The sequence below is a fragment of the Pinus tabuliformis genome, chromosome 3_1, assembly GCF_031772625.1.
Source record: "Pinus tabuliformis cultivar Carrire ecotype Pingquan chromosome 3_1, CPIR1, whole genome shotgun sequence".
NCBI classification, from domain to species: domain Eukaryota; kingdom Viridiplantae; phylum Streptophyta; class Pinopsida; order Pinales; family Pinaceae; genus Pinus; species Pinus tabuliformis.
The window spans coordinates 863,139,354-863,163,681 of record NC_142301.1 but is presented as its reverse complement, the minus strand read 5'-3'; the positions used below and the strand labels follow the sequence as shown (position 1 = coordinate 863,163,681).

The 24,328-nt window shown below is 38.6% G+C and overlaps 1 long non-coding RNA gene across 2 annotated transcripts; it reads right to left on the bottom strand.

Moving 5' to 3' along the window:
- Nucleotides 1-11,951: 11,951 nt before the first annotated feature.
- Nucleotides 11,952-12,870, bottom strand: LOC149190310 (uncharacterized). Of its 2 annotated transcripts, XR_016256483.1 has the most exons (3): nucleotides 12,655-12,870; nucleotides 12,481-12,558; nucleotides 11,952-12,396 (listed from the first exon to the last, which is right to left on the bottom strand). It is a non-coding gene; the product is annotated as an uncharacterized LOC149190310 (long non-coding RNA). The 2 variants fall into 2 exon arrangements; XR_016256482.1 differs by lacking the exon at nucleotides 12,655-12,870 and having other exon boundaries at nucleotides 12,481-12,614.
- Between the last annotated feature and the right edge of the window lie 11,458 nt (nucleotides 12,871-24,328).

Here is a 24,328-nt window from a genome sequence, read left to right as displayed (position 1 = left end):
GTTGTAATTGAAGGGAGGGAATCATCCATTGTATTGAGGTTGGCTTAGTATCCACACTTTTGTAGTGGTTAATATTCAAGGGAGGGAATTTTTATGATGAGTCAATCTATGCCTCATCTCAAGAAATGTGTCAAGATAGATTTAGAAATATTTGTGTCTATGTAAACACATTGTAAAATGTGAGCCTTCAATCTCCATTGATATTTAACTATATTCAATTATCTTAATGATGCTTGTATAGGAAGCTAAACACAAATGGGTTAAAATATCCAAATTATCCGGATGTGGGGAGTCGAGAGCTATAAATGCCGAAAGAGAAGATAAAAATGCATAAAGAACAATTTTATTAAAATAAGGAAAATTGTTCTAGCTACATTGCATGGACCAATCTACCCTTTCACAAAGTGAGGCCCAAATTTATAGCCTTTTTAGTTATAATACATGGGCAATTACAATGAGTAGATACCGTGGGTAATTACCATGAGAAGATACAATGGGTAACTACCATGGGTGGATGCAACTTTCCATTTAGATTATTCCTCCCTCATTAAGAAGCAATGGTCCCGATTGCGTAAATTTCCCCGCTCAGAAAATTTTGTTGAACATGATCCATTGAACATAACAGTTTTATGTGGTTGACCCGTGACTTCAAGTTTGCAGATGACCCATAATCATGATGAATGAACATATGAGGATAGAGATACCTTGTAATGATTATGAGCCAATTATGATACTTACAATGTGTGGCCTAGGAAATGGACTCTGATGGAAAGGGTTTCGTGTGGTCGATCAATAATCGTATGTTTGTGGATGACCCATAAGAATGATGGATGAAGATTTGAGGATAGAGATACCCGGTAATGCCTATGGTCCAACTGTCATGTTGACAATATGTAGCCTAGCAAATGGACTTCAGTGACATGGTTTTTTTGGGGTTGACCCCTAACCGTAACGATCTAGTTCACTTTCTGGTCTTCCCTGTAGAAATCTGGATGTGCAAAGGCTTCCTCCTAGTTTTCAAGTTTCACAGTTGTGATTCCCATTATTGTGATTTGATAGTCCCACCATGACACTACCTTGGCATTAGAAGGGATATGTAGCCAAAATCACAATTCAAGATAGTCAACAATGATATCCCAATCACCATCGACATCCCTAACTACTTAATTAGTTAAGTATATTCTGACACATAGGAAATAGTTAAGTATAACTTGGTCTAGTGTCGAGTTAGGTAAAGTATGTTGTTTTACTATGTACTTTTGTAACTTATAATCTGACGGTCATGATACATTCTAGACATGAAGTGATCTGACGGTTCATTCTCTCCTCAGTATTACCAACACTTGATCTGTGGCTTAACACCTAATTAGTCCATGATCTCTATTTAAAGAGCATGGAGGGTCATTTGTAGGGTAACCGTTCATGAGAGAAGCTTATGTAAACTTTCATTCTTTTATTAATAAATTTCCTGAAGTTTTGTGTTGGCTCAAATTGTGGACTGCTTCCCCCTTTGAGGGTTTTAACCACATCAAGAATAATAGTGTATTGATCTGTGATCTATTTTTGAGTGGTGTCCTTCGGTGTTTTGTCTGAGGAACTTATATTTTAAAGTCCTACATGGTATCAGATCTATTTGACAGCCGCATCCATTGGTGATCCAAATCTGAAGCCAGTACAACTGCATCTGACTATCATTTCCTAGATCTATTATTTCTGACTGCCTTCAGGATGAGAGGATTTCTCTATTATGTTAGGAACATCTATTCCAATGTGTAACCCCTTTTGTTTCATGCAAAAAGGTTTCCAGTAGCCTTATCTATGTCATTTTTAAGCTCTGGAGGTAAACAATCTTTATTTGCAGTTCTAGCTATTCATCTCTCTGTTTATTTCAGTTTATTTAGCTCTCTCTTTTTATTACCAGAATTATACCTTTCATTTCTGTGTATGTTCTTTGCTCCACAACTCTGTACGATCTAGGAAAATCAGAAACAGAAAGGAAGGATTTTTCTAATGCATATGTTCATTTTCGCCACACCTTCGTGTGATCTCGGAAAATCAGAAACATTGAGGAAAATATTTAGTTTCCAGCTAAAGCTAACTTCAAGCTGTATGGTTTGTTTTTTTGTTTTGTATGCCCGTGTTGGGTTTTGTGGTTTTTGTTTTGTAGGAAAAAAAGAGATTTTTCAGGTAAGCATGCACCCCAAAGCTTCAGTGACAAAAAAAAAAAAAAACCTTCCTCTTTTCTAAAAATATCTAGAGGTCTTGAGTTCATGTAATGACCCCAGATTTATGTAAATTTGAAAGTTACTGTGGTAAAAGACTAATACAGTTGTTGTTATGTTTTAAACAAAACTGTGGCAAACTAATTCTGATTGAATAATTTAAATTTAAATATTTTCTTGGAATTGCTGGCAGCCTCTAAGAGGTGAATCTTAAAGAAAATGATCAGTTGGGATAACTGATGGAACTACCCTCCAAAAGGGGGAAAAGCCCTGACTGAGGGATTCTGTGCTGTTGGGACAGACAGAGGAAAAACAAATCTTGCTCCAAGAGTAAAGGAGAAGAGGGAGGTTAAGTCTGGTGAGGACCAGATAACCTGGCACAAGAAGTGCACTGTTCCTGTTGAGGGCTGGAGGCCTGCAGGATTGCTCGGGGGGAGAACACCGTCTTAAGGATGGATTCTCATGGCTGGGAGGAGAGCAAAAATTTAAGCTCAGGTGACTTTTTGTTTGAGCAAAACCATTCCTGACCGAGGTGATCAGGTACGGTTCCAAACTAGTAGTCCCTGTTATGAAAATATTGTGTAGGGAATTTACAGTGATTTACTTAGGTGAGACTGTTTAATTCCTAGATACTGTTGCGAAAATAGTATAATGTGCATCTGGAAAAGCTAAAAGAGGAAATTGTTGTTAATTGGTCAACTGTGATAATACCCAGACAGTAATCATAGTGCAGAAATGTAGAATCGAAGAGTTGTACGGGTATACAGAACCCTACACCAGGACTGGCTACCGAAATAGCAGTCTCGATTCCATAGCCATTAGTAAAAGAGTTATTATTCACATTGTTAAACTTTGAACAGTTAAGTAATAATATCTTTATATCCAGCAGACTGTGAGTGTCGTGGAACAGTGAATGAACGAGGGTTTATACCCTTGAGAGAAAGAATAGGCAATGCCTGTAATAAAAGAAATCTCGGGACAGAGAATGTAACCTGGTAGATAGCCTAGGTTTCCTAAATTGTGTGTGTTCAATAGAGAAACTCTGCGCAGAAGAGCGATGGACAATGGGTCAATGCCCTTATGTTATATTAAGGGATTACCACCAAGCCTCAACGCTTTGGTACAAAACCCAAAGGGAAATCTGTAATAACAACCAGTTCTGCGAATAGAACGAATACATTTCCACATGCTGTGAAATACAGTGACGGAAAACATTAACTGAAACGAGGAACAAGATTCTGTGTATTAGAGCTAAAACCGATAACTATGAAAGCATATATTCATTGTAGTGCATGTAAACAAAAGAGGAACATTCATCTGTAAACCTGAGACGAGAACATGCATCTGGTAATAACATATAACCTTGTTCAATCCGAGCAACAGAACTGTGCATGCGAGTAAAGAAATGTGACTCCATTGAACAGTAAGTATATGTATGCAAACCATAACCCTTTCGGACTCATGCATGCGAGCAAAAAAAGAAGGTAACCTTGTGAAACCGCAAGTCTGTGTATAAAAACCATAACCATAGACACATATCTAATAGCCTGTGGGACTGTATAATGGAACAGAGGTCATGCATGCAAAGTAATCCTTTCCACAGGATAAGGAATTATTATTCAAACATTATTTATGCGCCAAACTATGATAAACCAGCTGGTGGAACCTTAATATTTTAATACAGAAATCTATAGCAAGATTATCATCATAATATGGTAATATCAAGACAGTACTGTGCGGAAGGAAAAGACCAAACCTGTATAGTATATAACCTCTAAGACTCTGTCCTGAGGAATGAACATTCAAACGAAAATACCCAATACATTAGCGAAATGTCTGTGGGTCGAGGAAAGTCTTTACGGAATTAAAAGACAAATTTATATCCTGAGCATATCCATACATATGCGAATAGAAAACAGTTCCATTATATACATTCATAATCATATCTGCGCGTGGAGGCCAGATATAAACCCTTGTAAACACAGTAATAGTTTAAGCCTGCCAATAGAGGCTCGGCAGTTCTCAAAAAGAGGCAAACTCGATGGTTACAACAAGACCCAGAACCTCTGTAAGAAATAATTTGTAATCGGTTAACACAGTCAACCTTAGCTAAGCAGCGAGCTGACTGTAAGGTTCTTCAACGAGATCACTCGGAAGTAAACGAGACAACCATAAGGGAAACAGAGACCTGCATAGACCATAGAGGGTATGCACAACTGTAAACCCTGAACCACATTCAAATGAACCAACCCTCAAATGCCGAGAAGCTTACCTGGTGTGGTTCGAGACTGCTGTCGAGAAAACCACTGTGAAAGTCGACCAAAGCATAGCCAGGGCAGCTGCACAAGAACTTGACAGGGAAAAAACGAGAACGCAATAAGTGATAAGTCGTGATATTCCATCCATGAAACGAAACACAGAACTGAACAAAAACATTCTTCATTACCTGTGAGGTCGATGCGAATAGGATCCAGCTCCGGTCATGACAGGGTTGCAGTATAGAGCTGTTGGTAGCAAGCTCGTGGAGCAGCAAAGAGCCCGTCCACAAAGACCGCGGACATCAAATGAAACAATGCAGTGTATAGTCGATTAAATATCAACGAAAAACTCTGAGTGAGCTCCAGCCCTCCGATCTCCGGAAGAGATCTGGACCGTCGGAGCATGGCCGGAGTAGCTGGCGGAGAAATCAAGGTTGGCGTTACCGAGAGGTCACATGGCTGGGGAAACCAGGCCATGCCACCTGCCCCCAAAAGGACGGACGAACATAAAAGCGACTGTGATCTGTCAATGGTCAAGTACTGTGGCGGGATCCAAGGAGCCCACGCCATTAATACAAGCAGCTAAATATCTATGGTGGTTGAAGTAAATCAAACAATACATAACTTAGGATATGGTACCAGACATGATGCCGCGTGGGAGACTCAGCCGAGACCATAGCATAGGTGTCAACCAAACAAAATATACATGGTATAGATTGTGTAATGTAGTATCGTATGCCAACTGTACCGTGTAACCTATGTTCCATGCAAAGCAAGCCATAGACATATATCTTTATAATTGTAAATTGTAATGCGCACATAAAGCTGGTAACCATATGGTAAGCTCAAAGTAAAAGGTTAACATGCATGTAATGTATATTTACAATTTTTTTTTTATGTATGTGTTAAAGTAGGTGTGAAAAATTGGTATCAGAGCCCAGTTTCAACACTGTGGCCTCAAAGTAAAGCATGTACAGTATGCAGAAGGGTACACCAAGTAAACTGATGCAAACTAACAAACGTACTTAACTGTGTTCTGTTTATCTGTAATGAAATACAGAATTGCAATAGCTGGCAGTTAATCAAAGTGGGGACAAAATGCAAGGACCCGGCAGTAACCCTCAAGAGAATGCAGGACTGTGGGTGCAATTGGATGCAGAATCACGGAGTACTAATCTTGCAATCCTGGAAACTGTCCAGGAATTGAAAAATGAAATGGCACGGTTGCGAGAGGACAACGCACGTCTAACAGTTGAACAGGAAAAGATTCTGAAGAGCCTGTCAGACAGGCAAAACCCACCCCTGTCCAACCCCAGTGCAGAACAACAAACGATAACAGAAGATCAAGATTATCAAATGGAACCTAAAAATTCTGAAGATAAGGAGGATCACTCTGATAATGCACCTCAACAGCAAACATCAAAACGTCAAAAAGTGGAATTGCAGGGAGAATTTCGAAAGATTAAACCTCCACATTTTGATGGTGAGCAGGAGGAAGCTGCTGAAGCCTGGTTGATCAATATGAACAAGTATTTTCAGTTGTATGAGTACGACCACAACCTGAAAGCAAGATTGGCAATCTTCCAGTTACAGGGCAAGGCAACCTTGTGGTGGGAGGAAATCAAGATTGTCAAGGGGGTCAGCGAACGAACTATTACATGGGAAAAGTTCCAGAAGTATTTCAAGGAGAGGTACCTGACAGAGCGCTTCTATGATGAGAAGGCCAGAGAATTCCACGACTTAAGACTGGGACAACAAACCATGGACGAGTTCATTAACCGGTTTACCTCACTGCTACGTTATGTACCTTACATTAAGGAGGAGAAGGCCAAGGTTCAGAGGTTTGTGAGCAGCCTACCTTCATATATAAGGGAAAGGATTGAATTTGATAATCCTAGAACCATGGATGAAGCCATCCGTAAGGCGAGAATCTGTTACCAGCAGAGTAAACAGAAGGGGGACACTTCAAGTAAGAGATGGAATGAGAAAAGAAGTGGTTGGGTGGTTGGAAGCAGCAAAGGAGGTCGCAGCAGTGGGAATAAGGGTGCTGGTAAAGGACTAAGTAGTAGACCTGTTGCAAGGAACGTGCCCCGGTCCAGACCAATGAGCAAATCTAAGGCGAATGATCAGTCTGTTAGACCAGATGGTGAGGGGATGACCAGACCACCAGTGCAATGCTGGGGTTGTGGAGGACCCCACTATGTTAAAAATTGTCCACAGAGGAAAGGAACAGACCAGATATCTCAGATACATGAGGCATCAACGGTTGGGGACGTGGCACGTAGCGTACCCAGAATCAATGCAGCGCTGGAGGACCGTCAAGCGGAGTACCAGCCATCTATGATCGAGTTTGAAGGTAAAATCGCAAACCTATCCATAGCTGTTCTTATAGACCCAGGGGCTACCTTAAGTTATATTAGTCCAAAAATTGTAGAACAGTGTAAACTGCAAGCTGAAAAATTCAAGAATCCGTGGCTGGTCCAACTAGCTACAGGAGCCAAGAGACGAGTCTTGGCCAAGGTAAATAATTGTGCCTTAGCCTTAGCAGGGTAGCCAGTAGTGGCAGATTTGAATGTGTTACCGTTGGGCTCCTACGATATTTTGATTGGGATGGACTGGCTGGAGAAACACTGGTCCTTGGTGAACTGCAAGACCAAGACCATATATTATAAAGATGACCAGGGAGATCAGCAAGAATTACAAGGAATCAGACACCCTGTGCAGATCCGACCCATTACAGCTACCCAGCTAGCTAAGTGCATCAAGAAGAAATGTCAAATCTACGCTATCCAGGTGGGGTATGCAAATCAAAAGGACAAAACTGCCATGCTGGGTAACATTCCGATAGTGCAAGAGTTTGCAGATGTTTTTCCCGAGGAAGTGTCGGGATTACCACCAAAACGGGATGTGGATTTCACTATTGAGCTAATTCCGGGGGCAGCACCTGTATCACGGGCACCCTACCGTATGAGTGTGCCAGAACTAACAGAATTAAAGATGCAGCTACAAGAACTGTTAGATAAAAACTATATCAGACCCAGCGTGTCGCCTTGGGGAGCCCCAATGCTGTTTGTCAAAAGGAAAGATGGAACCTTTCGGATGTGCATTGATTATCGTCAGTTAAATAAGCTTACAATCAAAAACAAATATCCTTTGCCTAGAATCGACGAGCTCTTTGATCAGGTGAAGGGAGCAACGGTATTTTCAAAAATTGATCTGCGATCTGGTTACCATCAGATCAGAATAAAAGAGGAAGATATCGCTAAGACCGCCTTCAGAACGCGGTATGGGCATTATGAGTTCGTGGTGTTACCTTTTGGGCTGACAAATGCACCTGCCACTTTCATGTGTTTGATGAACAGTGTGTTTCATCGGTTTTTAGATAAATTTGTGCTGATATTCATAGATGACATCCTGATTTACAGCAAATCAAGGAAGGAACATGAGGAGCACCTTAGATTGGTGTTGCAAACTTTGCGGGAACATCAATTATATGCAAAGTTCAGTAAATGCGATTTTTACAAGGAGGAGATACAATATTTCGGCCACGTGATCACTAAAGAAGGCATTGCAGTGGACCCTGAGAAGATTAGAACTATAATGGAGTGGCCTATACCAAAGGACGTGGCAGATATTAGGTCCTTTATGGGGTTAGCAGGGTATTATACAAGATTTGTCGAAGGCTTTTCGAGAGTAGCATACCCAATCACCTCTTTGCAGAAGAAAGGAAAAGTATTTAAGTGGACCTTAGAGTGCCAGAAGAGCTTTGAACAGCTCAAGCACTTACTCACTACTGCACCTATATTAAGTATAGCTGATCCTAACAAGGATTACGTGGTCTTCACGGACGCAAGTAAAGAAGGTGTGGGAGGAGTGCTGATGCAGGAAGGAAGAGTCATTGCTTATGAGTCCAGAAAACTGAAAGAGCATGAGCAGAAGTACTCTGCTTATGACATGGAGTTGGCTGCTGTCATTCATGCCCTGAAAATGTGGCGACATTACCTTTTGGGCAGAAAATTTCTGTTATTAACAGACCACCACAGTTTAATGAACTACTTCAGTCAACCCACCTTGAATACGAGACAAGCTCGTTGGGCTGACTTCCTAAGTGGGTTCGACTTTGAAATTAAGCATCTAAAGGGTAAGGAGAACCGAGTAGCGGATGCATTAAGTCGGAAGGTGCAATGCGTGTGCAAAATTTCAGTTAGTAAGTGGCAAAGTACCTTAGTGGAAAAGATAAAAATAGCGGCTGAACAAGATGCTGTTTATCAGCACATCAAACAGCAATTACAACAGCAATCTGATAAGGAATTACAGCAAGGGTACAAACTAGATGATGCTGATATGTTGTGCTTTAATAATAAGCTATATGCGCCCAATGAAGACAGCATTAAGAAGCTGATCTTGGATGAATTTCATACCAGCCATTATACGGGACATCCGGGCTACCAGAAAATGGTTACCGCACTCCGCAAAGAGTACTACTGGCCAAAAATGAAGAAAGAGATAGCTGAGTATTTAGCACGCTGTCTAGAATGTCAGCAAATTAAGGCGGAACACATGCACCCAGCAGGGCTGTTACAACCTCTACCCATTCCGGAATGGAAGTGGGAGACTATCTCCATGGATTTTATAACGGGACTGCCCAAAACCAAGAAGAATAATGATTCCATTATGGTGGTAGTGGATAAGCTGAGTAAGGCAACACACTTCATACCTGTGCAATCGACATATAAGGCTGTACAAATTGCCCATATTTTCATGCAGCATGTGTTCAAATTGCATGGACTACCGAAAGTGATTATCTCCGATCGGGATGTCAAGTTTACATCAACCTTTTGGAGGAGATTGTTTGCTGAACTGGGAACACAGCTGAACTTTAGTACAACTTATCATCCCCAAACAGATGGCCAAACAGAACGAGTAAATCAAGTTGTGGAGGACATGCTGAGAGCATGCGTTATGATGAAGCCAACTCAATGGGAGGACTATCTCCACTTAGTCGAATTCGCATACAACAATGGATACCATTCCTCAACTCAGATGAGTCCTTTTGAGGTTATGTATGGGCGGAAGTGCCGCACACCCGCAAGGTGGGGTGGACCGGAGGACAGGTTGCGAATAGGTCCTGATATGTTACAGGAAATGGAGAATACAGTAAAAAGGGTGCGTACTAACTTGAAAGCCGCTCAGGACAGGAAGAAAAGTTTCGCTGATCGAAAGAGAAGATTTAAGGAATTCCAGGTTGGGGATCATGTATTTGTGAGGATCCAACCAAGAAGGAGTACCTTGCAGTGGAGCGGATGTGCCAAACTAGCACCTCGTTACTTTGGACCTTTCCAGATCTTGGCCAAAGTAGGACCGGTCGCTTATCAACTTGCCCTACCAAGCCATATTAGGATTCACAATGTGTTTCACGTATCCGTATTAAAGCAATACGTTTACGATCCTAAACATGTGATTCAATGGCAGAATGTGCGGGTAAGAAGTAATCTGGTTATTATGGATGAGTATTGTTTATAAACTGAAAAATAACTAAATCCGTTGCTGTTTGCAGGTCGAGCCGGAAGGCGAGGTTCTGGTCGAACCACTGACCATTCTCGACCGGAGAGAAGTGCAGCTGCGGAAACGAGTTATTTCCCAAGCTAAAGTGCAGTGGCAGCACTATGGACCAGAGGAGGCCACTTGGGAAGATGAGGAACTCCTTAGAGAGGCTTATCCAAACCTATTTACAGGAGATAGACATCGGGACGATGTCCAATCTCAGGAGGGGGAGATGTAATGACCCCAGATTTATGTAAATTTAAAAGTTACTGTGGTAAAAGACTAATACAGTTGTTGTTATGTTTTAAACAAAACTGTGGCAAACTAATTCTGATTGAATAATTTAAATTTAAATATTTTCTTGGAATTACTGGCAGCCTCTAAGAGGTGAATCTTAAAGAAAATGATCAGTTGGGATAACTGATGGAACTACCCTCCAAAAGGGGGAAAAGCCCTGACTGAGGGATTCTGTGCTGTTGGGACAGACAGAGGAAAAACAAATCTTGCTCCAAGAGTAAAGGAGAAGAGGGAGGTTAAGTCTGGTGAGGACCAGATAACCTGGCACAAGAAGTGCACTGTTCCTGTTGAGGGCTGGAGGCCTGCAAGATTGCTCGGGGGGAGAACACCGTCTGAAGGATGGATTCTCATGGCTGGGAGGAGAGCAGAAATTTAAGCTCAGGTGACTTTTTGTTTGAGCAAAACCATTCCTGACCGAGGTGATCAGGTACGGTTCCAAACTAGTAGTCCCTGTTATGAAAATATTGTGTAGGGAATTTACAGTGATTTACTTAGGTGAGACTGTTTAATTCCTAGATACTGTTGCGAAAATAGTATAATGTGCATCAGGAAAAGCTAAAAGAGGAAATTGTTGTTAATGGGTCAACTATGATAATACCCAGACAGTAATCATAGTGCAGAAATGTAGAATCGAAGAGCGGTACGGGTATACAGAACCCTACACCAGGACTGGCTACCGAAATAGCAGTCTCGATTCCATAGCCATTAGTAAAAGAGTTATTATTCACATTGTTAAACTTTGAACAGTTAAGTAATAATATCTTTATATCCAGCAGACTGTGAGTGTCGTGGAACAGTGAATGAACGAGGGTTTATACCCTTGAGAGAAAGAATAGGCAATGCCTGTAATAAAAGAAATCTCGGAACAGAGAATGTACCCTGGTAGATAGCCTAGGTTTCCTAAATCGTGTGTGTTCAATAGAGAAACTCTGCGCAGAAGAGCGATGGACGATGGGTCAATGCCCTTATGTTATATTAAGGGATTACCACCAAGCCTCAATGCTTTGGTACAAAACCCAAAGGGAAATCTGTAATAACAACCAGTTCTGCGAATAGAACGAATACATTTCCACATGCTGTGAAATACAGTGACGGAAAACATTAACTGAAACGAGGAACAAGATTCTGTGTATTAGAGCTAAAACCAATAACTATGAAAGCATATATTCATTGTAGTGCATGTAAACAAAAGAGGAACATTCATCTGTAAACCTGAGACGAGAACATGCATCTGGTAATAACATATAACCTTGTTCAATCCGAGCAAAAGAACTGTGCATGCGAGTAAAGAAATGTGACTCCATTGAAAAGTAAGTATATGTATGCAAACCATAACCCTTTCGGACTCATGCATGCGAGCAAAAAAATAAGGTAACCTTGTGAAACCGCAAGTCTGTGTATAAAAACCATAACCATAGACACATATATAATAGCCTGCGGGACTGTATAATGGAACAGAGGTCATGCATGCAAAGTAATCCTTTCCACAGGATAAGGAATTATTATTCAAACATTATTTATGCGCCAAACTATGATAAACCAGCTGGTGGAACCTTAATATTTTAATACAGAAATCTATAGCAAGATTATCATCATAATATGGTAATATCAAGACAGTACTGTGCGAAAGGAAAAGACCAAACCCGTATAGTATATAACCTCTAAGACTCTGTCCTGAGGAATGAACATTCAAACGAAAATACCCAATACATTAGCGAAATGTCTGTGGGTCGAGGAAAGTCTTTACAGAATTAAAAGACAAATTTATATCCTGAGCATATCCATACATATGCGAATAGAAAACAGATCCATTATATACATTCATAATCATATCTGCGCGTGGAGGCCAGATATAAACCCCTGTAAACACAGTAATAGTTTAAGCCTGCCAATAGAGGCTCGGCAGTTCTCAAAAAGAGGCAAACTCGATGGTTACAACAAAACCCAGAACCTCTGTAAGAAATAATTTGTAATCGGTTAACACAGTCAACCTTAGCTAAGCAGCGAGCTGACTATAAGGTTCTTCACCGAGATCACTCGGAAGTAAACGAGACAACCATAAGGGAAACAGAGACCTGCATAGACCATAGAGGGTATGCACAACTGTAAACCCTGAACCATATTCAAACGAACCAACCCTCAAATGCCGAGAAGCTTACCTGGTGTGGTTCGAGACCGCTGTCGAGCAAACCACTGTGAAATTCGACCAAAGCATAGCCAGGGCAGCTGCACAAGAACTTGACAGGGAAAAAACGAGAACGCAATAAGTGATAAGTCGTGATATTCCAGCCATGAAACGAAACACAGAACTGAACAAAAACATTCTTCATTACCTGTGAGGTCGATGCGAATAGGATCCAGCTCCGGTCATGACAGGGTTGCAGTATAGAGCTGTTGGTAGCGAGCTCGTGGAGCAGCAAAGAGCCCGTCCGCAAAGACCGCGGACATCAAATGAAACAATGCAGTGTATAGTCGATTAAATATCAACGAAAAACCCTGAGTGAGCTCCAGCCCTCCGATCTCCGGAAGAGATCTGGACCGTCGGAGCATGGCGGGAGTAGCTGGCGGAGAAATCAAGGTTGGCGTTACCGAGAGGTCACATGGCTGGGGAAACCAGGCCATGCCACCTGCCCCCAGAAGGACGGACGAACATAAAAGCGACTGTGATCTGTCAATGGTCAAGTACTGTGGCGGGATCCAAGGAGCCCACGCCATTAATACAAGCAGCTAAATATCTGTGGTCGTTGAAGTAAATCAAACAATACATAACTTAGGACATGGTACCAGACATGATGCCGCGTGGGAGACTCAGCCGAGACCATAGCATAGGTGTCAACCAAACAAAATATACATGGTATAGATTGTGTAATGTAGTATCGTATGCCAACTGTACCGTGTAACCTATGTTCCATGCAAAGCAAGCCATAGACATATATCTTTATAATTGTAAAGTGTAATGCGCACATAAAGCTGGTAACCATATGGTAAGCTCAAAGTAAAAGGTTAACATGCATGTAATGTATATTTACAAATTTTTTTTTATGTATGTGTTAAAGTAGGTGTGACAGTTCAAGTCTTTCTTTTTGCTGAGTTACTTTTTCAAAAAGCACATGTAACTTATGTTTTAAAGTTACTTTATGTAAAAGTGTTCTCACCCATTATAAAAAGTGAGTCACTTATAATTCTAAAGTCTCTTTATCTTTTATTTAAATTACAATTTAGTAGGTAGCTCATAGAGTACCATTGTAAAAGTGACTTTCACTTATTTATAAAAGTGAGTCACATAGTTTTTTTTTTAAGTGAGCTAATTAGATTAATTTTGGAAGTGGGGGGGCTTAAATATAACATTATAATTCATTTCTTCACATTCACGCACTTCGTCGACATCTTCAACAACTTTTCTTCAAAAAAGCCATAACTTATTCATCCAAAAGCCATTTTCAGAGCCATTTTTTTTCATCAACCTAATTTTTCAAGATCTTTCCATTGGAATACATAGTTTCAACATCTATAGCTTTAGCTCCTATTAAAATGGAAAGTCCATGCCAAGTTATTCTTTATAGCACCAACTACTTCCAATGGTGGTCATACATTGTGTATTTACTTAGAAGTAAAGGTCTTTATGGAATAGCCTCATGCCAAGAAACCAAACCTCAAGACGAAGATAAGGAAGCTAAATGGGAAAATAGGCAAGATCAAGCACGTGGGTTGATAGGGATGTCTATTTCTTCAAGCCTTAGATTCCATATCGCAGAACTTGATACTCCTAATGAAGGAATGAAATAGCTCACTAAAGTTTTTAGAATTAAAAATGAAATTAGAGCCCATCAACTCGAAAATTAGTTGCTTACATTGGACCCCAATAACTCGAAAATGAGTTGCTTACATTGGACCCCAATAATTTTTCTTCCATTGAAGATTTTTTTTCCAAGTTCAAGACCCTTAGACTTCTTTTGGAAGGAGTTAAGGTTAAGAAAGAAGATGGTAGTCTTATCTATTCCATTCTTACTAAGTTGGGACCAGCCTACTCTGTGTTTGTTTCCATCTTCCATTCTACTAGAGAATCCTTTATTTCTCAAGGACAAGACTATAAGTCCCCCTCTTTTGATGCCTTTTGTGATTATTTAATAAGAGAACAAGAAAAGATCTTATATATTGGTATTATTAATCTTGGAAACTCTTCTAAGAAATCCTTAGCTTCCCATCAGCAACCAAATTCAAAGAATCCTAAGAAGCAGTATCCTAAAAAGAATGATCTTAAACCAAACAATGGTCCTAAGCAATTTCATTCTCAAAATGAAAAATCATTTTAACAAAATGATAAGGAAAATAAAAAACAAAGGGAAGAAGACGGATAGACATTTCCACTTTTATAATCAAGATGGCCACATATAATCTAAATGCTTTAAGAAGATGGAAGCCTTGGAAGCAACAATGAAGAAGCATAAAATCCATTTGGAGCACTCTTCAACTTTATCTTCATATTCAGGAATAACACTTTATGCATGTTGTTGTCAAGAATCTCATTCTGGTTATGCACTAAATGTATCCTTCTTCTCATTCTCATGAGTGGCTCATTGATTCTGGAGCTTCTTATCACATGGCCAAAAACAAAGCCATGTTTTCTTCTTTAAATGATTGTATAACCAAAAATATATATGCTAGTGATGATAGATATCTTAGTATTATAGGGACTGGAACTATTCATCTAGACAATGATAAATTTAATGATGTATTATGTGTTCCAACCTTATCCTGCAACCTTCTATTTGTATATCAGATAATTCATTTAGGTGAAGGTAAAATCTTTGAATTTTCACCTCACAATGTTGTAATTAAAGACCTAAGAGATCCTATATAGATTTTAGCTACTAGCATTGTTGATGATTCTACAAGGTTGTATAAGTTTAACAAATTTGGGTCATCAAATGTTCCCTCGGTATTTGTTACTCATAATCATGAAGTGAGCAAACTTTGGCATGAGCGATTTGGTCACTTAAACTATCACTCCCTTCATAATCTATGTAAAGAAAATATGGTGACAGGTCTTCCAATGGTATCTTCTAGAGATGGTGTTTGTTACAGATGTGTACTAGAAACACATCATCGGGATAGTTTTGAAAAACATGCCTCTTGGCACACCTCAGCCCCTTTATAGCTTGTGCATAGTGATTTATGTGGTCCACTTCTAGTTTTTTCATTCTCTGACTACAAGTATTTCTTAAATTTCATTGATGATTTCTCCAGACGCACTTGGGTATACTTCTTAAAACTCAAGAGTGAAGTATTTAACATGTTCTTGGCCTTTAAGGCCTTTGTTGAAAAACAATCTGTGCATCAAATTCTTAAGCTAAGATCTAATAATGGTAGAGAATATGTTAGCAACCAATTCATCAACTTTTACACTGAGAATGGAATTAAAATGCAACATATTGTTCCATATACTCCACAACAAAATGGTGTAGTTGAAAGGAAGAATCGCACCTTAAAGGAAATAGCTAATTGTATGCTTCAATCTAAAGGACTTAGTCTTAATTTTTGGGCAGCAACAATTAATTGTGAAAATTACATAGTAAATCTCACTCCTACTAAGGTTTTAAAGAATATCACTCCAGAACAAGCATGGAGTTCAATTAAACCATATCTAAGTCACTTTCGTGTTTTTGGAAGTGAAGCATGGGCCCATATTCCAAACGAGAAACATAAAGCTTTAGAACCTAAGAGTGAAAAAAGTATTTTTGTTGGATATTCTGAAGATGTCGAAGGATATATACGTATTCCACTTAAGTCTAAAAATGTTATCATTAGAAGAGATGTAAAGTTTGCTGAAAATATATCGGCCTATCAGCCTAGTTTGATAGATGTGCCACCTCTCTCTATCCCTTCTACTTCTAAAAATATTTCTTCTTCAGATGATGAGAGTGAGGATGAAAATCCTCCCCTACCTTCTCAAGATCCTCGTTCAACTCCTCATCTTCCAAAATGGGTCTATGCTACTTGGCATGCAATGGGTGCTCTTGTCGGTGATTCTATAAATTAGCGACGTACACATTCTTATTTCGATAGAGCCTCCTCTCTAATAGCTCAAGCTTCACAAAATTATGATCATGACAGCTTTGCAGAAGCCTCAGGCCATCTAGACTGGGATGCAGCTATGAATGAATAATATCGTTCATTATTGGCAAATGATACATGGGATCTTGTTCCTCTTCCAAAGGGACGAATTTTTTTTTGATGCAAATGGGTTTATAGAACCAAGTATGGACCAAATGGAAAATTTGATACCCATAAAACTCGTCTTTTTGCTGAGGGTTTTTCACAAGTTAAAGGCATTGACTATACTAAAACCTTCTCCCCTATTGCCAAAGTGAACTCTATCCACCTTGTTCTTTCCCTTGCTGCCTGTGATAATTTAAATTAATTAATTTAATTTGTCTAAACTTTATTTTTTATTAAATTTTATATTTAATTTAATTAAAGATATAGGAGAAAAAAATTGTAAAAAAAAAAGAAAATGATTCAAAATATATATTAACCAAATTCTCTTAAAAGATTAAAAGCCAATCTAATTAACTTAACTTATCTAAACTTTAATTTTTATTATATTTTATTTTAACGAAATTACAGTGTTAATCTCAATGAAGAAAATGGGCAATCATGTAAGAAATTAATGAAACACAACAAGAGAATAGCAGCTCCTATTGAAAATGCATGTGGATCCAGTCATCCATATGTCGATGTCCCACCCTCCTAATTTAGAAAATGGGCAAGATAATAATTACCTCAATGCAAATGCTTACATTACCTTTATCGATTCTCCTAGGAATATGGGCATCCATGGCCATCGACCTACAAGTATAGTCACAAAATGAAATCTATGTGAGAAGAAAAAAAGATTGTCTCACAATTCAATATATATGTTCTGCATTATATTTAATACAAAAATTGAAAATTCTATATTAACCTATAAATGATTTAATGCAGTTGCATAGAATGAGTTATTCATCTAGAAAAACTATAACGTACACCCAATATTTGCAAAACTCAATTAAAATACAAAATAATACAACATTTATCATTGATGATAACACATTGTGCACATTTATAAAGGCCAACCATTGGAAATCTACACAATAAAAAAGACACATGAGAATCCCTCACCATGTAAAACATCCCTAAGTTGCAATGAACAATCTTCAATATGCAATACAAAACCATGCACAAAATCTTATGGATCCATAACACTCTCAAAGCTATGATACATGTTATGGATTCCTAATATATGAAGCCAAAACCTTCAAGGATCGATTAAAACCTACAAAGTTAACATTAAAACCCTCACAAAAAAATAAAATAACTCCCCTCTTCAAACCATAATAAACCAAGCACCAACAATGAGACAAAACTAGTAGAACCTAGAAAAGCCCTTTATCATAATAATAATTGAAAAAGATAAATGAAAATTACAAAAGAAAAACTCTCATTTCAGAATTGAAAAGAAAATAAAAAGCATTGATGCAAAAAGGATAAACAGAAGCCTAGATATAGAATGGATCCAAACCTTGGACTATGAGTACATTCCATTTTAGTGCAAAGCTTGGACTATGAGTAGAGCCCTTATTTTTCACCAAAATAAACCCCACACAACTCCAAAATGAAAAAAACTTGAGAAGAAGGAAGAGGAACTTCAAGAGTCTAAGGAAGAATCACATAAAATAGAAAGGGATACCTAAATGATGTAGATTGACATTGTAGCCCCCTTACTGGATCATGGAGAATATAACTTGGAAAATATATAATTTCAATAATTCTAGTAGCTGAAAAAAGAAATATCTGGGAAGAAATATCAAATTTGTTAAGTCATCGCAAAAATCTAATGAAGTTAAAGGACTAGGTATTATGACCTCTCTCAAATATCAAAGTAAGATAAATGAATGCGTGGGAGAACAATGGAATATGAAAATATATAAAATAGAAACTAAATAAAGTCAAAAGACTCTTAGTAGAAGGATAATAGGCCATTAACCTAAATGATAAGTACCTCCCTTCTCATCCTAAGTTACCAATGATTGTTCTCTATTTGAATATACAAGGTCTCAACACAGCTTGAAAACATCACATGTTAAAGATAATAATGAATCAGGAAAGACCCACTATGGTGTTGAACTGCAAGAAACAAAGGGGACAAGAAAACAATCATTCTCTCTTGTGAAGATATGTTAGAACACATGTAAAGTAATAGTGATACCATCCAGATGACTCCTCAATGGATTGAGAATTCTCTAGGATCCCAACTTAATCAAAATAGAAAACATCATGTGCTACAAAGGGGGAGCAGGATATGCGGAAAGGAAAATAGGCTCCTCTATAATGGATGACAGTAAACCATGGTACCTATGAATAGTGGATAAAAGTTTTTATGTTAGCTAAAAGAATTATATAATCAATGCTCAACAAAATCTAGTTCTCTCCTATCAAACAGTGTAAATAGTGTAAAGTTGCTATGTGAGTGACTATCCTTATTGATATGGTACCTATGTATAGTGGATCAAAGATTTTATGTTAGCTAAAAGAATTATTTAATCAATTCTCAACAAAACCCAGTGCTCTCCAATCAAATAGTGTAAATAGTGTAAAGTTGCTATGTCAGTGACTATCTTAACTAGTGTAAAGTTGCTATATCAGTGACTATCCTTATTGATACATTTATTTAGTAGCTCTAGTTTAAACTATTTCATCCAATGGTAAATTTTGAATTTGTCATTTTGGAAAAAACATTGAATAAACCTATTTCATCCAATTGTAAATTTTGAATTTGTTATTTTGGAATTTTTTTTTTAATAAACCTCTTGTGTCACAAACTAGTCCAAATGCCTAAAAGAAGTAAATGGGAAAAATTTTAGTTACTTCAATGGAAATTCTTACACTACCCTAACCTAATCTAGCCTACCCTACCTAGCCTACGCTACCCTACATAGCCAACCCTAACCTACCCTACCCTATCTCGCCTAGCCTAGTCTAGCCTACCTAGCCTAGCATACCCTAACCTAGCCTAGCTTACCTAGGCTAGCTTTTCTAACCTACCCTATCTAGCCTACCCCACCCTACCTTGCCCTACCTAGCCTAGCATAACCTAGTCTTCCCTAGCCTACCTAGCCTACCCTAGCATAACCTAGCCTACCCTAGCCTACCCCAACATACCTTATCTTGTTCCTACCCTAGCCTAACTAAGCCAAGCCTATCCCATCCTATCTTAGCCTATCCTACCTTAGCCTAGACTACCCTAGCCTAACCTATCCTAAACTAAACTACCCTACCCTACCCTACCCTAGCATACCCTAGCCTGCCCTAGCCTACCCTATTGTAGCCTACATTGGCCTATCTTACCCTAGCCTAGCCTACCCTATCCTAGCCTAGCCTACTCTACCTTAGCCTAGCCTAGCCTACTCTACCTTAACCTAGCCTAGACTAACCTAGCCTAACCTATCCTAGCTTAGCATATGCTAACCTAACCTAACCTAGCCTCACCTAACTTACCCTTCCTAAGCTTATCCTAACTAGCGTACCCTAGCCTTTCTTACCGTAACATAGCCTAGCCTACCCTAGCCTACCTTGAACTACCCTACACTACCCTACCCTATGTAGCATACACTGGCCTAGCCCAACCTAGCCTACCCTAACTTACCGTAGCCTACCTAGCCTAACTTAGCCTACCCTAACCGACCCTAACCTATGGTAGCCTACACTAGCTTACCTAGCCAAGCCTAGCCTAACCTAACCTAGCCTACCATACCCTATCCTACCCTACCCTACTCTACCCTAACATAGCGCACCCTACCCTACCCTACCCAGCCTAGCCTATCCTACCTAGCCTACCCTAGCCTAGCCTGACTACCATACCCTACGCTAGCGAAGCCCACCTATCCTACCCTAGCCTAGCCTACTCTAGCCTAGACTACTCTAACCTAGCCTACTCTAGCCTAGCCTAACCTGGCCTGACTGAGCCTACCCTAGCCTACCCTAGCCTAGCCTACCCTAGCCTAGCGTAGCCTACCCTAGCCTAACCTAACCTAGCCTAGCCTACCCTACCCTACCCTATCCTAGCCTATCTAGCCTAGCTTAGCCTACCTTACCCTACCTTAGCCTAAGCTAGTTTGCCTAGCCTAGCCTACCTAGCCTACCCTAACCTACCCTACCTTACAGTACCCTAACCTAACCTACCCTACCCTAACTAGCCTATGCTACCCTACGTAGCCAACCCTTGCCTACCCTACCCTATGTAGCCTACCCTACCCTACCGTAACTAGCCTAGCATATCCTAACCTACCCTAGCTTACCTAGCCTACCCTAGGATAACCTAGGCTACCCTAGGCTACCCTAGGCTACCTCAGCATACCCTATCCTAATCCTAGCCTAGCCTACCTAAGCCAAGCCTATCCCATCCTATCCTAGCCTAGCCTACCTTAGCCTAGCCTACCCTAGCCTAACCTACCTTAGCCTAAACTACCCTAGCCTACGCTAGCCTATGTTAGCCTATCTTGCCCTAGCCTACCCTACCCTGCCCTAGCCTAGCCTATTCTACCTCAACCTACCATAACCTATCCTAGCGTATGCTAACCTATCCTAACCTAGCCTCGCCTATCCTACCCTACCCAAGCTTATCTTAACTAGCGTACCCTAGCCTTTCGTACCCTACCATAGCCTACCGTACCCTACCCTACCCTGCGTAGCCTACACTAGCCTAGCCCAACCTAGCCTACCCTAGCCTAACGTAGCCTACCTAGCCCACCCTAAGCTACCTTAACCTACGCTAGCCTACCTTAGTTTTCCTAACCAAGCCTAGCATAGCCTAGCATAGCTTACCCAATGCTACCCTTCCCTACCCTACACTATCCTAACACAACCTAACCTACTCTACCCTACCCTACCCAGCCTAGCCTAGCCTAACCTAACCTAGCCTACCCTAGCTTAGCTTGACCTACCATACCTTAGCCTAGTCAAGCCCACCTAGCCTACCCTAGCTTACCCTATGCTAGTCTTCCCTAGCCTACACTACCCTAGCATAACCTACCCTACCCTAGCCTACCTAGCCTATCCTAACCTAGCCTAACCTAACCTACCTAGCCTAGCGTGACCTACCATGCCCTAGCCTAGCCAAGCCCACCTAGCCTAGCAAAGCCTAACTAGCCTACTCTAGCCTACCCTACCCTAACTTACATAGCCTAACCTAGCCTAGCCTACCTAACCTAGCCAACCCTAGCCTACATAGCCTAACCTAGCCTAGCCTACCCTAGCCCAAGCTACCTAGCCTAGGTAGCCTACCTTACCCTACCCTATCCTAGCCTAGCCTAACCCTAGCCTATGCTACCTAAGCTAAGTTTACCCTAGCCTACTCTAGCATAACCTACCCTACCCTACCCTATATATATATATGTGTGTGTGTGTGTGTGTGTGTGTGTCGATTAAGTAATTAAATAATAAACTTATAAAAATAAATAAACACTTTAAAAGATAAAATCACAAATATAAAATTCATATATTACATCATTAAAATATATAAAAACTAAGAAGAATCATATAAAAGATATGAATGCTTAAGAAATTATAAAAAGCCAATTTACTTTATTGAAAGCATACAATTTATTTATTTTTCCTAGAAGAGATTATTTTTTACTAAAAGAAAATTAATAAAAAAGATAACTTTCTATATTAATTAAGAAATAAAACTATATAAATAAATACTTATAATAAAAAAATAATAAATATAAATCTTATAATATACTCAAAATATATAAATAAAAATGTTATATATATATATATATATATATATATATATATATATATATATATATATGTGTATATATATATATATATATATATGACTGTGAAAGCAATGGGATTAGAGGTGCCAATAAAAACCTATTGCAACAACAACAAAAAGGAAATTAATACACATGGTACAATTAAAGTCTGCCATCGTTAAATTTCTGAAATCACCTTATAATAATAACAAAAAATTCTGAAATCACTGTATAATAAAAAAAAAATAGTAATAATCAAAATCAAGAATATATTATTTTTATTTTTTATTTAAAAAGAAAAAAAAACTAAATACAATGAATTTGATATTTGATTTAAAAGTCTAAAGTGTCCATAGATCATAAAAAATACAAACCTTGCTGTTTATTAAACTCACATCATGAGAGTGATTCATTCGAAATCGCTGTTAATTCATTCGAAATTCAATGGTGATTCATTCGAAATTCAAGGGAGTGTTGAGCTCGGCTTCTTGACCGCAATTTCGCCTAATTCTGGGTTTATTTGATATTCCGTATATTCTCTTATAGCATATTCGAAACGAGGGGATGCTTATTTTCTTGATTCTCGGCTCGAATTCAATGGAAAACCGGCGGTGAGTGGGGAAGTTGTGAGTAGCGTGAAGCTAGCCGACATGCCTACTAGACCTAGTAGACAAAGTATCAAATAAACCCAGAAATAGTAGACAAAGTATCAAATAAACCCAGAAATTTGCCGTCAAGAAGAGCGTTGCTAGTACAAGCCAAGGTCAGCAAATCATGATAGCGATTCATTCGAAATTACAATCATATGAAGATCAGTAACTCGATAATACAGGTGGGTTCAGATTTAAAAGAAATTCATAAATTTCGTAAAGCCAGATGGATTCATTTCATTGAAATAAGGAAATAATAGGCCTAAGTTAATTCCTAAAAAGAGGCCGATGGCTTAATCTAACAATAAAACTAACCCTAGACGAAAACACAGAATATTAATTTACACAATAGACGAAGAGGCTAGAGTAAATCCTTTATTAAAATAAAAATGAATTAATCCAAACCAGGAGATACATGGAGCCGTGGCAAAACTATTGGATCCATACATACCTAACTGTAGCTTGATTTCATTTTCTGAATCTTACTTCTTCCATTCAGTTCTCAACCATTGAACTTCTCCACCCGACGATCTGGTTGCTGGTTGCCTCCGATCATGAATAAACTAAAATCGCTGAATTATTTCTAAGGAAATCAAGGCAAAAAGAGAAATGATCATTAACCATTGATCTGGTTGCCTCCGATCTGCTCCACGGGAAGTACAGGGTTCTGTGTGTAGTCAACAAAGAAGCAGGCTACCTACAGTAACAGACAACCAGACAAAAAGAGATGGAGGAAGAGTTAATCTTATGAATAAACAAAACAATTTTTTCGGCATCGTTTCAACGGATGGATTACTCACATCTAGCAACGGTTAAATTGAATGTTTTTTTTCCAACGGATAGTATCCACGTTCATTGCTTTTCTAAATGTGGCAATTTGGCAGTTATAGATTTTTACGTTTTTTTAAATTTGTTTTTGACTTTAATGATTTTTTTTGCTTTTTAAAATTTATTTTGAATGTAATGATCTTTTAATCCTTGTTTTAAAAAACAGATGATTTATCACTAATTTATTCATATTTGTATTTAAATCTAATTATATCATTTTATATTTTTTTGTCCTTTTTTTTAATTTAATTAGGTATTAAGTTACAAATTAATTATTTTTTAGGCATTTAATTATTTTTATTGACTTTTTCTTCGAGAACAAATATGATGCAATATCTATTAACTTTGAATTTCGTTAATTATTTTTAAATTTAATTACATTTTCTTTTTTTAGCGTTTTTTTTTTCAATATTTAGTACAATACTATATTTTACAAATTTTATTAGATATTATTATTTTTTTATTTATTAAAACTGAATACATATACAATTATATGTGTGTGTGTGTATTTTGCTCGAAATCATATAGTATTAAGTACATCTACATGTAACATGGAAAATTTAGTTTAAAATATATAGTGAGTTCCTAATATACTAGAGTTTGAGTGTATCTTTTTGTTTTATATTATTCACTTATAATATTTTAAAAATGTGAAATATAATTAATATCATGAAAATAGAAATGTATATATATACTAATCATCTCGATTTTCATGTTTATATTTTTCT